At 43.9% G+C, this 14370-nt stretch overlaps 1 pseudogene; it reads left to right on the forward strand.

Annotated features, from left to right (window-relative positions):
* Positions 1 to 253: 253 nt before the first annotated feature.
* Positions 254 to 14370, forward strand: part of LOC147428772 (uncharacterized) — a 65246-nt pseudogene continuing 51129 nt past the window's right edge.

Raw genomic sequence — 14370 nt, forward strand, 5'->3', positions numbered from 1 at the left:
AACCTTCAAATTTTGTCAATTTACCTTGTTGTCTTACATATGTAGGTTTGCCAAGTTTTTGGTTTTTTTCGAGCACTGCTTACCACTTTCACCTAATTGGGACTGCTTAGGTTTTGTTTCGCATTTCTATCAGGTCGGGATAACTCAGAAGATCTTTCATGCTGGCGAAAAACGAGCACGGTACATGTCCCAGAAGCCAGTCATTATTGCAACAAAAACTGTCAGTGGAGAAATTCATGTGTGTGACTACACCATGCATCCACCTATGCCATTTCGCGGACAACAACCTTGGAGCCCATACCTGAGGCTAGGTGGGCACATTGCAGAGGGCTATGGTTTAGCATGGAGTGCACGTAAAGAAGGATACTTGCTAAGTGGTTCTAGTGATGCAAGGATTTTCTTGTAGTATAGGAATTGGGAATGTCGTTTGTCCTCAATAAGTTTTCCAAGTATGATCCTTTCGATTGTTACAACATCTATTAAGATATGAAAGTTGTTCGTACGTTAAAAAATTGTTCATGCAGATTTGTAATAATTACTAACAAGGCTTAATACGTTACAAGTTTGTGAATGCAGGGTCATCCTAGTGCGGTTATAGATGTGGGATGGAATCCAGATTCTAATGAGCTATTTGGATCTGTAGGAAATGATGGACAACTTCTTATTTGGGACCACCGTGCATCGACTGAGCCCACACAAACGGTTAAAGTTAATGACAAATCATGGGTAACTAGATTTTTCTATAGTCTTAATCTGGGATCTCTCAAGATTTGAAGGTCTACATATTTGTATCTCCAGGTAAATTGTTTGGCCTTTGAACCAGTGAATAAAGAATTGGTTGTCGTGGGATTTGGCGACGAGACTTTGGCCCTGCATGATTTGCGTTATCTTTGGCAACCTCGTTATCTTTTGCAACCTCTTCACGAGCTCTTAACCCACGAGTATATATGCTAATTTACATTGTCATGTTTTGCTTTGAGTACGTCAAGAGTAGAGATTTTGTGCCAGTACCTTGTATGTTTTAATACGTTTCTTCATCGACTTTGTTTGTGAAAGCGTGAAAGCTGAAAACTGAAAGCCTGCATGTACGTCGTTTAGGCTTAATTTGTTTCATTTTTGTATCTTTTTCATTCTTCCTTCAATGAGATGCGTCTCTTAACAATGCTGATAACTTTTCAATCTTGACAATATTAAGCGAGTTGTTTAATGAAGGGGAGACGTGTACCACGCAGAATGGGATCCAAATTGTGCAACAAAATTAGCCTCATCTGGTGATTACAATACAGTGAAGGTTTGGGATCTTACCAGGTGAAGTCTACGTCTAATTTTTGCCTTTCATTTCACAAGTAAAGAAGCAGGGAATTTACAATATGCTTTAACTCGCTTTGATAGGTAAAACTTTTTTATGGAAGGATTGATACGCAGGAAGATGCTACGTTGGAGAGGGGGAATGGGGAACACACCCGACACACCAACAACTATCCCTATATAGCTCAGGGTATTCACAGCACCCCTGTCCTCTCGAAAACACCTTCAAAACAAGAAAATCACACCAGTAGGGCCTCGCCCAACGCACACACGACCTGCACAGTTGTCAGACAGCAATCACACCGATCTTGCCCTCTTCCAGCTCTTCCACAACTCAACACCTCTCTCTCTTTCTCTCTCACACACACAGGGGGGCCGAGGGACGCACACGCTCACACACAACACCTTGGAGATGAGCAAAGAAGAAAGGGGGAAGGGAGGAAAGACGACGCCAAAATCGGCAATCATAGCTTCTTCTTCAAAAACAAAAACACATGTAGAAGATCCAAATGGTCTACTCATGGTCGCACTATAGCCATCACTGTTTCACACAGAGAGGCACACACCTCCCTCCACTAGAATCCATCGGCACACACCTCGACGGAAAAAAATTGACTACTCGCTTTGCCCGCGTAATAGCTCCTCCTCTTACCCCTCCAGAGAGCACTCGTCGCTCCTCCGCTTCCTCTTCTTCTTTCTGCCCTGCGAGAAATCACCTTGGCGAGTTGTTTTGGCTATTTCACTTCCAACCCGCTACGCGGCACTCCACTACCTGACGCAGCTTCGGCTATTCCCCTCGTGGCGCTTTGATCATCGCTTGCACGGGTCGCCTCCTCTTGGTAGCCTTCGCTCTTTCGAGCTTCGTCACGGACAAGGCATGCCAGTTTCGACTGCCGAACGCGAGCGCACAAAGATCTTCCTCTTTTTCCTTCTCAATTTCCTTTCTTCTCTTCGCCAAAAGAAAACCTCTTCCCCTTTCGAAAAACGCTACCCTCTTTCTCCTCCACCTCCTTCTTTTTTCTCCAAGGCAAAGAAGAAAAAAAACATTCCTTTTTAAGCGCCACTCCCTTGCACTCTCCCTCTACCTTTTTCTTTCCCTTTGCTTTTTTAGCCTTCATTTGACTTATCAAAAAAAAAAAAAAAAAGACTCTAGGCCACCCTTTCTTTTCCATTTATAATCTAGGAGGCTTTTAATAATTTGACTTGCACGCCGTCGGTGCTCCGAGTGCTCAGGTTTGCCAAATCTCTCATCAATCTACCCCCTGCTAGCTTTAAACCTGGAGAGCTTTGTCGCATTCCGAACACTTCACACCCTTCGACTGGCAAGTCGCCAAAGTGGAAAAAAATCGAGTCCGCTCCCCTGCAACGATTGGCTGTCAACTTGAAGTGGGCGCATCTCGATGCCCCTGACTCCGATAGGCCATCCGAAAATTTTTGCTGACTCCTAACATTGCATGCAATTTTTTGAGATCTTGGCGAGCTCAAGAAAATCCCTGTCAGCGCGCCTACCAACATGGCCTGATGAGCACATACCCGACCCCCGACAAATATTCCACAGGCCATAATTTGCCCGTTTGAGCTCCGAATGGCAAACCAAAAAGACCGGGATGATTGACAACTCGAGCTTTATATGTGTATCCATTGATCCCATTTTTCGCCACGTGTCTATACTAGCCCTGCCAGTCGAGGATCTGCAAAGCATTCCATCTTCGAACTGGCATATCTTTCACACCGAAGCCCCGTTTGACGAGCCGTCTGGACGAGCTTCTAGAGCACCTCGAATACCACATTTTGGGGCACATTTCCCACATCTTGAACACCGTGACTTTCCGTCATCATTATCCCACTTTAGAGACCCCCTAGCCTAAAAAACCACTTTAAGCATACATTTCCGCTGCCACTCTCCTGCCCAGGGCCTTCATACCTACTTTAGCCCTTTGCCATGCGCATTCTAGCACCCTTTGTATTGCATAGTACACTTTATAGCGCGGACCAACTTTGGCTGCACCATCATTGCCCACCCCCCTATTGAACATTCATGTTCAACCAAAAGTAGCTTTATTGAACTTGAAAGTTGCAACACTCTGCAAACACTCAACTACACTGGAAAACACACCACTATATATACAATATGTATAGTATGTACAAAATTGTATGTATGTTACTCTTGAGTCACTTCAAGTGGGTTGTCCAACCCCCCTGTTCACAATTTGATGCACATCGGGCACCATTCCCCTATCAAAGTACAGCTTGAGCCGTACACCATTTACCATGTGCCTGAGAAGCTTACCATTGGCACTCACCAGTTGGTAGGTCCCATTTAAAAAAGCCTTTTGCACTTTGTATGGACCCGTCCATTTCTTTTTGAACTTCTTCAGGAAGGTGAAGTCCAAGTAGCTCTCATACTTCATTACTAGGTCCCCCTCTTCTATCTTTTTTTCTTGTCATACGAGATGCATTGGTTGGCAAGCGCATTGAGCTTGTCAAGGTTCACATTGATGACAACCCTGCGGATTCTCTCACAAAGAGCCTAGCCTTGGAGTGATTTACACATTGCATAGAGCTTATGGGTGTAGGATGAATCCTAGGCGATGCTTCATCAACTTTGTATAGACTAACTATACCGATGCCACTATTGGCCACCATGACCTTCAAGTATGAGGTTGTTGGGATGTAGGCTATGTGGCGTGGGAAACTGTTGGAATTAGGGTTGCAGAGAAACGCACATAGATTGGAGAAGATGAAGGAAGCTCAAGGCACACAATAGAGAGTGTATTACTTAGTGTGCAATGGAAAGATAGATAGCCCTAGAGTGATGGACGTATATACAATGCTCGGGGGAAAAAACCTCCTAAAGAGGGAAAAAATGCCCCGACGGTCCTAGTGTGTTCACACACATCAGTACCACATGTATATGGTAACAAATCCCCCCTAGAGTGATGCGGTGTACGAGAGCTAGCACAAGGGAAGTGCCATGCCTGAGGACACGATCAGTCCACAAAGGGGAGTAAGCCCAAAGCTTTGCGGAAAGCTTCAAGCTTCTCACGAGACAATGCCTTTGTGAAAAGATCTGCAAGGTTGTCCTGTGTTGGCACATAAGCCAAGATGATCTCTCCTGCTGAGAGCCTCTCCCTGACATAGTGGTAATGCACCTCAATGTGCTTTGTGCGAGCATGAAAAATTGGGTTCCTCGCAACTGCCAATGCGCTCTGACTGTCAGTGTAGATAGTGTTGGCAGTGTCCTGTCCAACACTTAAATCATCCATAAGGTGTCTGAGCCATACACACTCAACCATAGCTGTGAAGACTGCCCTGTACTCAGTCTCACAACTCGAAGTGGCCACAGTATGTTTCTTCTTGCTCAAGCATGATATACATGAACTGGCAAGCATGAAACATAAACCACTTGTGGACACTCGTGTGTCAAAACAACCAGCCAATCTAAGTCCAAAAAAGCATGTAAGTCTGGCGACAATGATCCCCCCTTGTGATAAAACAATCCAAGATGTAAAGTGCCACTAAGGTATCGGAAAATCCTCTTTACAGCTTGCCAATGCTTACACCCTGGGCTATGCATAAATCTGCTGACCTGAGACTGCAAACTGAATATCTAGCCTTGTGTTGCATACATAAATGAGGCAGCCAACAGCAGTTTGGTAAATAGTGACATCAGCAGGATCGCCAGCATCATGTAGACTCAACTTCAAACCTGTTTCCATGGGAGTGGCAATAGGTTTGCAATCCTCAAGTCCAAAATTACATAGCAATGTCTCTATATAACTTTTTTGACACAAGGCAATACCACCATCACACTGCTTAAACTGTATACCCAAGTAATGATGCAACAACCCCAAATCTTTCATCTTGAAAGTAGCATTCAAATCAGCCTTAAATTCAGCAATATGTCTCTCATTTGGTCCAGCGATCAGTAAATCATCGACATAAAGAACCACAGTGAGAAGTACATCACCCTCACGCTTTACATACAACGTGCTTTCCGTTGGACTGTTACAAAAGCCTTGTTTGACCAAATGAGTGTCAGCTTTCTCATACCAAGCACGAGGAGATTGCTTCAACCCATACAAAGCCTTCTTACATCTTCACACTTTGTCCTCTTGTCCTTTTATGACAAAACCACGAGGCTACATTACATAAACTTCCTCAAATATGTTACCATTTAAGATAGCAGTAACAATGTCTGATTGATGTACATCCCAACCAAAATGAGCTGCCTATGTACATAGAAAACGCACCGTAGTCATACGACAAGTGGGAGCAAAAGTCTCTTCATAATCTATGCCTTTTTGCTGTGCATAACCCTTTGCAACAAGTCGAGCCTTACAAGTCGAGCCTTATGGCGATCAATCTCACCATCCGACTTGCATTTCAACTTGTAAACCACTTCGTACTAATGGCCTTTTTGCCAGGAGGCAAATCACATAATGTCCATGTGTCATTTTCTATAAGTGCATCATATTTTGATTGCATGGCAGTCATCCAATTTTCTGAATTCTATGCTTCATCAAAAGATAGAGGCTCCTCAACATCATGTAAGCTAGACACAACCAAAGCATAACAATCTAATGCATAAGATGCATGGCGAGAGCCTGAACGAGTACGACTAGACAAAGGTGCATCCAATTTACTATCACGCAAAGTGTGCACCAGCCATTTTGGCATACCTCTAGCCTGCTCATTTTCAGCCCTTTCCTCATCAAGTACATCATGTACATCTGCATCAGTAATAGGCTGATCTGTAACATTTTCAGAAACCCCCATAGGCTGTACATTTGCCTCATTGGAACTTACATTCGTATTTCCACCACTGAAAAGAGGCAACAAAGTGTCATAAATGTCATGTGAGCTTACATTACTTTCTCTAGTACATGACAGCAAGGGCTGAACAGAATCTTCCACAAACACTACATCCCATGAAACCAGAATACGTTTTGTTTGCGGCTGATATAACCTGTAACCTTTGCTTTCAGCACTATAACCAACAAAAATACATTTGACAGCCTTATCATCCAATTTTCTGTGTTGCACTTGTGGCACCAAAGCATATGCCAAACAACCAAAAACACGCATGTGCTCAATAGAAGGTTTTCTATCATGCCATGCTTCATATGGAGTAATAGACTGCAAAGCTTTTGTAGGACACCTGTTAAGTACATAAGTGGCACACATGATGGCCTCAAGCTAAAAAGAATGTGGAAAAGCTTGACTTTTGACCATACATCGTGCCATTTTCGTCAGTGACCTATTTTTCCTCTCAGCAACACCATTTTTTTTGAGGCATATAAGGCACTGTACATTGGTGTTTTATCCCACGACTAGCCAGAAATGCATTGAATTCATGAGACATATACTCCCCCCCTCGATCGGAATGGAGGGTGCCTATAGTACATTTCGAGACATTTTCAGCCATAACCAGAAATTGTTTAAAGCACATAAAAACTTCGGACTTCGCTTTAAGCGGAAATACCCATGCATGCCTGGAGTAATCATCAATGAAAGTCCCTAAGTACAGGTAATTGCCCAAGGATGAAGTTTGCATGGGCCCACAAACATCACTATGCACAAGCTACAACCTGCATGTGGCCCGAACTGAACCATCCTTTGGAAACTTAAAATGCTGCATCTTACCCAAAATACAGCCTTCACAAACATGTCTGACAAGTGCTTCAAGAGGCGGCAAAGAAGCAACCATATCAGATTTCTACAAACGTAGCAAACTGGAAAAATTCAGATGACCAAAACGTGCATGCCAAAGTTTTGCATCTGAAATAGCCCTTGACTCTGCAACAGCATTTGCAAAATTTTGTCCACACTTGTCATACAAAGTGAGCTTATACAGCCCACGAAACAAAAGGCCTGATGCAACAATTTCATCACCAAAACTGAGATCATGAAGTGTACATCTGTCATCCACAAATTTGACTACAAGTCCAAGTCTATCAAGTGCGGATATAGACAGGAGATTCTTCTTGATCCCAGGTACATAAAGTGCATCAACAAGTGTGAAAGAACTGCCATTTGCAGCAGTAAGCACAATCTTTCCAACTCCCTGAATCGGATAAGAGGCATTGTTGGCACAAATGACTGAATTCCCATGAGGGACAGACTCGAGAGAGGTAAACAATTCACGATGTGAGGTAATGTGCTTTGTAGCACCACTAACAAAATACCACACATGTGAATCTGCAGCAACTGACAAGCATGCATCATGGACAATAGGATTGTAAGTGCACTCTGCGCTAAAAGCCCATTTTGCATCAACATCAGCATTACAGTCTCCTTTCACAGAAGACTCAACAATGGATGCATTTGTAGTGGAACCAGCATTTGCAGTGGAACCACCCTTTTTCTTCTTAGCCTCTTTGGACTTCAACTTAGGACACGACTTGATCAAGTGATCATTAGATTTACAATAATGGCAACGCATCTTCTTTTTGCCCTTATCACCATAATTGCCAAACGAAGTGCTGCTAGCAGAAGCATTGGGAACAGAAGTTTTGCCACTCGCAGCAGAACCATAAGAAGTGGCTGCATTGCTGTTACCACCCTTTCTTTGACAAGTAATAAAAGCCTATTCAACTGCACGCTGTCTAGTCCTTTTTTTGGAAAGTGACTCTTGCAACAGGAATGTGCATAATGCATCAAACTTGACAACTTCTGGATTTCCTTGGGTCATAAGTTTTCAAGTACTAGCAAAAGTCTGGTAAGAATTTGGTAAGGCATCAAGAACAGTCTGCACAAGAGAACTCTCTGAAATGACTTCACTTGCAGAAATAAGCTGCTCATTGATATCCTTGACACTAGCAAGGAAAGTGTCCATATCATCTTCCTCATGCATAATCTTCGACTCCAGCTCTTTACGCAGTAAAGCAATTTTAGCCTCATTGTGACTTGCATAAAGACCAGCCAAAATATCCCAAGCCTGTTTTGCAGATTTTGTTGAATGGGTGTGAGGAACAATGGTGCGCTTCACAGACAACGCAATCAATGTATGAGCTTGCGCATCCTTTACATCCCAACGAGCTTGTTCTGCCGTAGGAAAAACAACTCTAATAGCTGCAATCCTTGCAGCAAGACCTGCAACATCCTCAACATCGCCTACATCCTCAGAACCAGGACGTACATCAATGCCCTGCACAATATTCCAGACGCCCTTTGACACAAGAACATGTTGCATCATGTAAGCCCACATAGGGTAACTGTCCCCATCCAACTTGTCCTCAGTAGCAAACATCTTGAACACATCTGTGTTGTTGTTGTCAGCCATGGTAAATGATGCACCTGATGTGAAAACTGCCCAAAAATAGGAGAAATGGACTGGGAACAACAAGTGCTATATAGAACAAACCATAGAAGACTGTAAGGCACCTGTCATGCAAAAAACGGCACTGACAAAAATTCTGCACAAAATGATGAAATAGCCTGTGCAGTACTATCTGTAGTGGAAACGAAGGCCAAAATGAGCCCAAATAAAAAATCTAAGCAGATCGAGCTCAACGAGCTCGCCCGAAATATTTGTTGACCTGCGAACACTCTCCAAACCTCACTGAAATCGGAGAAAGTGAGCATGCGTGTGCTGAAGCAGCTGGGGACTAAGCCCGGGAGGACATAACCTGCTCTGATAACAATTGTTGGAGAAAGTGAGCATGCGTGTGCTAGAGCAGCTGGGGACTAAGCCCGGGAGGATGTAACCTGATCTGATACCAATTGTTGGAATTAGGGTTGCAGAGAAACACACACAGCTTGGAGAAGACGAAGGAAGCTCAAGGCACACAATAGAGAGTGTATTACTTAGTGTGCAATGGAAAGATAGATAGCCCTAGAGTGATGGGCGTATATACAATGCTCGGGGGAAAAAACCTCCTAAAGAGGGAAAAAATGCCCCGGCAGTCCTAGTGTGTTCACACACATCACTAACACATGTATATGGGAACAAAAACCACCCTTACATTTTTCTTATTCAAGCTCACTTTTCCCTCAAAGATGCACACACAAAGAAAAATCTTCTTGATGCTTCAAGTGCTCAACAAATGCTTTAGCTGTACAATGTTTGTACTGCAAACCTACTACATACAAGCTCTTGCTCATAAGCTTATAAGATCGATTTTACTATTGCAAGTTCTTTTCGATCCTTTGCCGAGATCGCCTCAAGACTCCTCGAGAGGTGCTGTGTATGCTGAAAGTTCAAGATCTTGCCAATCTCCTTCGGGTGCTCATCGAGAAGCTTCAATCCGACACAATCGAGCCAGATCCTCCGCCGTTGCCAAACTCAAGCTTGAGCTCCAAGCTCCACCATAGCGTCGATCTTCAGAGAGTGGCTGCACGTGCGGTTCTCTACCAAGCCGTAGCTTTGATACCAATTGTGGAGTGCACGTGCGTGCGGATGCGTGTGCGTGTAGGTGCATAGGTGCACTAGCACGTGAGAGTGTGTAAGGGGGAATTGGGGAAGAAGGAGAAGCTGCACATCACAATGGGTTAGTGGAGTGGAAAGTGAGAGAGTAGTCAACTCTCTCACTTTCTCTCCCTATATTGATTAGTGTTGTACGGATACGCCGCGATGGACGTCAGCACAACGAGAACTCACCTAACAAGATTTGTCAACTAAGGATGAAATCTCGACCCGCAGGTGCGTGGAAGCAAGTATAAGGTGTCAACCTACACTCGACCGACTCCTAACTTATTCCTACAGAGGTCTCTACCAATTGTCTAAGTCACAGTCTTCAAGAGTGCATAAGAGGAAACTTCCTACAACGCTGTCTAGAGCCGAACACCCATCAAACAATCTCGAAACACCGCAGAACTTGAAGGAGACACTACTAACACCAATAGGTCTCTCTCCCTAAGGTCTATGAACCAAAATCCCAACCCAACATACACGGTGAAAAATCACGTAGGATGTTTGGCCAAAATTTGTAGGTCTTCATTTTAAAAATCTAAAGTGCCTAATGTGTAGCTCTACTCAATGTGAACGCGTGGATATGCTGCAATGCAAAATTGGACAACCTATGTTCACCGAATCACAAGATGAAGCTCATAGATGGAGCTCGCAAAACCGGACCGTACGCGCGCAATGTAGGTATCAGTGCATAGCTCTCATCGGGGGAAACACGTTGCACTTCTCCGCACTCGATTCCGACCACCGGTACACACGTAGCGTCAAGATGAAGCTCACACTCTCTCTCGTACACAGTACGCTCACTCACAGACTTCAAAACTTCTTTTTAAAAATGACAATAGTTTTCTCATTAAGGTCAAAAAGTGGTATATATACCTTACAATTCTCAAACCCACTCAATCTAACTATCAAAACTGGGATACAATCTGGAAACTTCTGTAAGCCCCAATATTTACAAGGTGAAATGTCGAGTTTTCTCAATAAATGAATAATTACAAAAAAAATGATAATCTGTCGAGAAGTCAGTTTCCGTAGGGTTTGTCCAGCTTCTAACACTCCCCCCCTCCTTGCTCATGTCGTCCCCAAAATGGCCATTGGGCTGCTTCTTTATCTTATGGTATCATGCATGTTGAGCAGCGATTCATATCTTGCATGTAGATTCGTCATTGTTGTGCCGAAAATATCAGTGTTTATGGTGAAGAAGCCGGTGTAGAACGCTTCTTCAAAGGCCTAGAGGTGATAGGATGGCAGAAACATTATCCTTTGATACAACGCATGTATCACCTCCTTGGAAGGCTGACCAGACAGATCATAGGCACATCTGTAAGTATCTTGGAAGAAGAAGATAGTGTCTGTCATCTGGCCTTGCTTGAATGTCTCAATTACTGCTAAAAGAGTTTTGCAGATTTTCTTCATCATGATGCACGTAAGGTTAGATGAGCCAGTGAACAATGTGATGGCGCTCGTTAGGGTTTTCACCATGTATTGGACACTTATTATTCTCTCACCTTCCTTCAAGCCCAGCAGCTTAGGATAATTCAGCCAAGTGGGTTGGCTCCTTTGTAATATCTCCTGGGCCTTCCACGTTCTGATCCTTGGTAGAGGACAAAAGCTTAGGTTGTCTCTAATGTTTTTGGGTGCCTCTACCAAATGGATTAGGTACTGTGGGTACTTCGTCAGCCATGCCTTCCTCCATTTTGGCTGAGAGTCAACTATTAACCTGGCCCCTTCTGGCTGGGAGATATCTGCGTTGTAGAGTGGCACTATCGGCTCTTCTCTAATCCTCTTATTCATGGTGGCGGCTTCATACTTTAGCAAAGGATATGGGAGAGAGGACTGAAGCCATTCGCGCTTGAGGTTGCTGGCGTCAATCTTCTGGATGGTCATGGACTTGAAAACCCTCTGCTCCCATTCCAAGGCTTCCTTAGTCGTCTCTCTGATCTCCACCTCTATTGCTTTACGCAGCTTTTATTCCTCTTCTTGTGTCAGATCTTGTGGCTCTTGAGAGGATCCTACTAGGATTTTCTCTTGCATAGGTGTTTCCACAGGATTTGCCACATTTTCTAAATCTATGCCCTCAGTGGCCACTGGCCCTGTGCCTTCTTGCTCCCAGGCTTGATGTCCTCTCAACTCCTCAATCTGCTTTAGGAGTTTTTGTTTTTCTATTTCAGCTTCTTCTCCCATGTTCATGAGGAGGTTGTTCAACTCGGCGTTTATCTTCTCCGCCTCCTCGAGCTTTCTTTTGATACTTTCTAATTCCTCTTGCATGGCTTTTTGTTCTTTTTCCATCATGTTTGCATAACAATTGACCCTTCTGCCATCATCAATCATTGCTTTTTCTCTAGAGTCAGCTCTTTCTGAAGTTCTTGCATCTGTTCTTCATAAATTTGGCTTTCCGTAGTGATGTGAGTAGAGCTAGTAGCTCTGACTCTGGCAGGAGATGCACGTAGCCTCTGTATGGTTTGATCTTTCACTTTAAGTTGGTCCTTCAGCTCAAGGAACTCATCATGGCTGGCTTCTTGATCTAACTCCGCCTTTTCTTTGGCGTTTCGCATTGCTTCAACTTCTTTGGACTCCTTAGCCAGCTGTAGGGTCAGGTTATCCCTTTCCCTCTCTCCTTGCATTCTTTGGGCTGTTGCTTGATTTTCTTTTTCCATTTCCTGGCATCTTTGCAATGCCTTTGCTAGACTGGCTTGTAGCTCCACTTCTCTCTCTTTCTGCCTTTGACCTTGTCTTTGTAAAGAGTCTACTTCCAGCTTTATCTTCACTTCAGTGGCCTTGAGAGTTGCTATCTCACTTTGTGAGGCCATGGACTGCGCTCTTAACCCGGTTAACGTCGTCATCACCACATTCCAATCGTTGGAGGGCGGGTGCAGGTCCACTGTATCTGTGGCCATCTCCTTTAGTTCTACTAACCTGATGCTTTGCATTTTCTCCTTAGGCCCTGTGCTTGCCAAGTCGAATGCGACTGTGGCAGCCTCTTCTTTTGTGTATCCTGCAGCTAGTAGGTCCAGAAATGTGTTGTATGCTTCATGTGGCTTTGGCTCCTCACTCTTGGGTTTAACCTCTTCCCTTTCTTGGCTTTGTTCTTTCTTGGACTCTTCCTGGCCTTCGTGGTTGTCTTCCTTCTCTTTATCTTCTTGTGGAGGGCTGCGAGGAGGTGGTGAGGGCGGTGGGCTGGACTCAGGGCTGGCTGGTAGAGATGTAGGCTTTTTCTTTAAATCTCGGTCTGCCTTTGTCTTCATTTCTCTCTCTTGGCTTTCCTGCTCGTCTAGCAGTTTCTGTCGTACTAGCTCCACTTCCTCTTCTGTAAAAGGTACATGCGGGATATTCTCTGCTGTGGCATCAAGAATCTCAAAATTTTTAATGTAATGTTCGAATCTGTTCCTTTGCACCCTTCGGAATGATCCTGACATTGCTTCTAAAGACGGATTCCAGAGTTCACTCAAATCACCTTTAAGGGCCCTTTCTGCTTTGAAGCTCTCCATCAGCCGCTCTAGTCTTGCCGCTTTTTGTGACTTTGTCTCTTTTTCCGGTACTTGGACAAATTCTTTCTTTCCCTTCTTTTGCTCTAGCTGCTCTTCTTGAACAGGCTCTAGCCATCTTTTCAATCTTGTGGCAACCCTTGGTGCTTTTTGTGGCTCGTCTTCTTTGTCTTCTTTGAGCCTTAGCCAGTCGTTCTGTGATGGGGGGTCAGGCCATCTTCCTTTTGCGTGCAATGCCCCATAAATCACCTTGGTGATTAGTTCTTCTGGCACAATATATGTGGGCTTCTTGTTACCCATCTTCACTAGGTTGTCATGTATATATGCTGCATAATTGATTAGCTTTGGAGTGCTCTTAATCATTGCCCAAGTGAATGTCGTGGCAATTGCACCTGGCGGCATTCTGTACTTTTGTGGCCGCTTCGTACACATATGGAAGTATTGGTTGTACAACTGACTCATGATTTCCACTTTTGGGTTGGAAATATCTTCAAAAGTGTAGTTACCTTTCTTCTCAGTGTACACCTTGAAATCATCTCTTCTTTTGGTTACACTATCCCCCTTGTTTGAGAGGTCTAGTGCATCTGCTACAACTTGCTCGGTGATGACTATTTTTGTTTCTGGCTTGCCTTGCAAATCGGTTACTCTGGCCACTCCATCTTCTTTTGTTTTTGTCACAAATTCCCAGACTCTCTTTATGTCAACCCCCACCGGTACTGCTTCAAAATAATTGTGGAGACCAATCTTCAAAATAATTGTGGAGACCAATCTTCTCTAAGTACCCAGCCATCTTGCTTCTTACGAACTCATTGAGTTCCCGCGGTAGCATTGGTAGCTCGATCACATTCCCTTCTGTGTCTTTGAACACTTCTTGGTAGATCTTTAGGTCGTTGGACTCTAGCACATCTTCTTGGATCCATGTGCTGGTGGGCTTTAGCGTTCCTTCTGGTATGACAAAGGGCTCCACTTCCTCTAGGTAATCCTTAATGGTCATTCTTTTCTTATTTGCTGGTGACTTTGTGGCTGCCATAGATCCTGTTGCACTCAGTAATCCGAAGTTAGCGTTTTTTCCATCTTAGCTGAGAAACTGAGTTTTAACTATCCAAATGACTTGAAAATTGAAAATAAAGCTTAAAAGGAACTTGTAAAACTGTGCATGTGCTC

The sequence above is a fragment of the Adiantum capillus-veneris genome, chromosome 23 (assembly GCF_014529385.1).
Source record: "Adiantum capillus-veneris isolate H3 chromosome 23, ASM1452938v2, whole genome shotgun sequence".
In the NCBI taxonomy this organism is placed as follows: Eukaryota; Viridiplantae; Streptophyta; class Polypodiopsida; order Polypodiales; family Pteridaceae; genus Adiantum; species Adiantum capillus-veneris.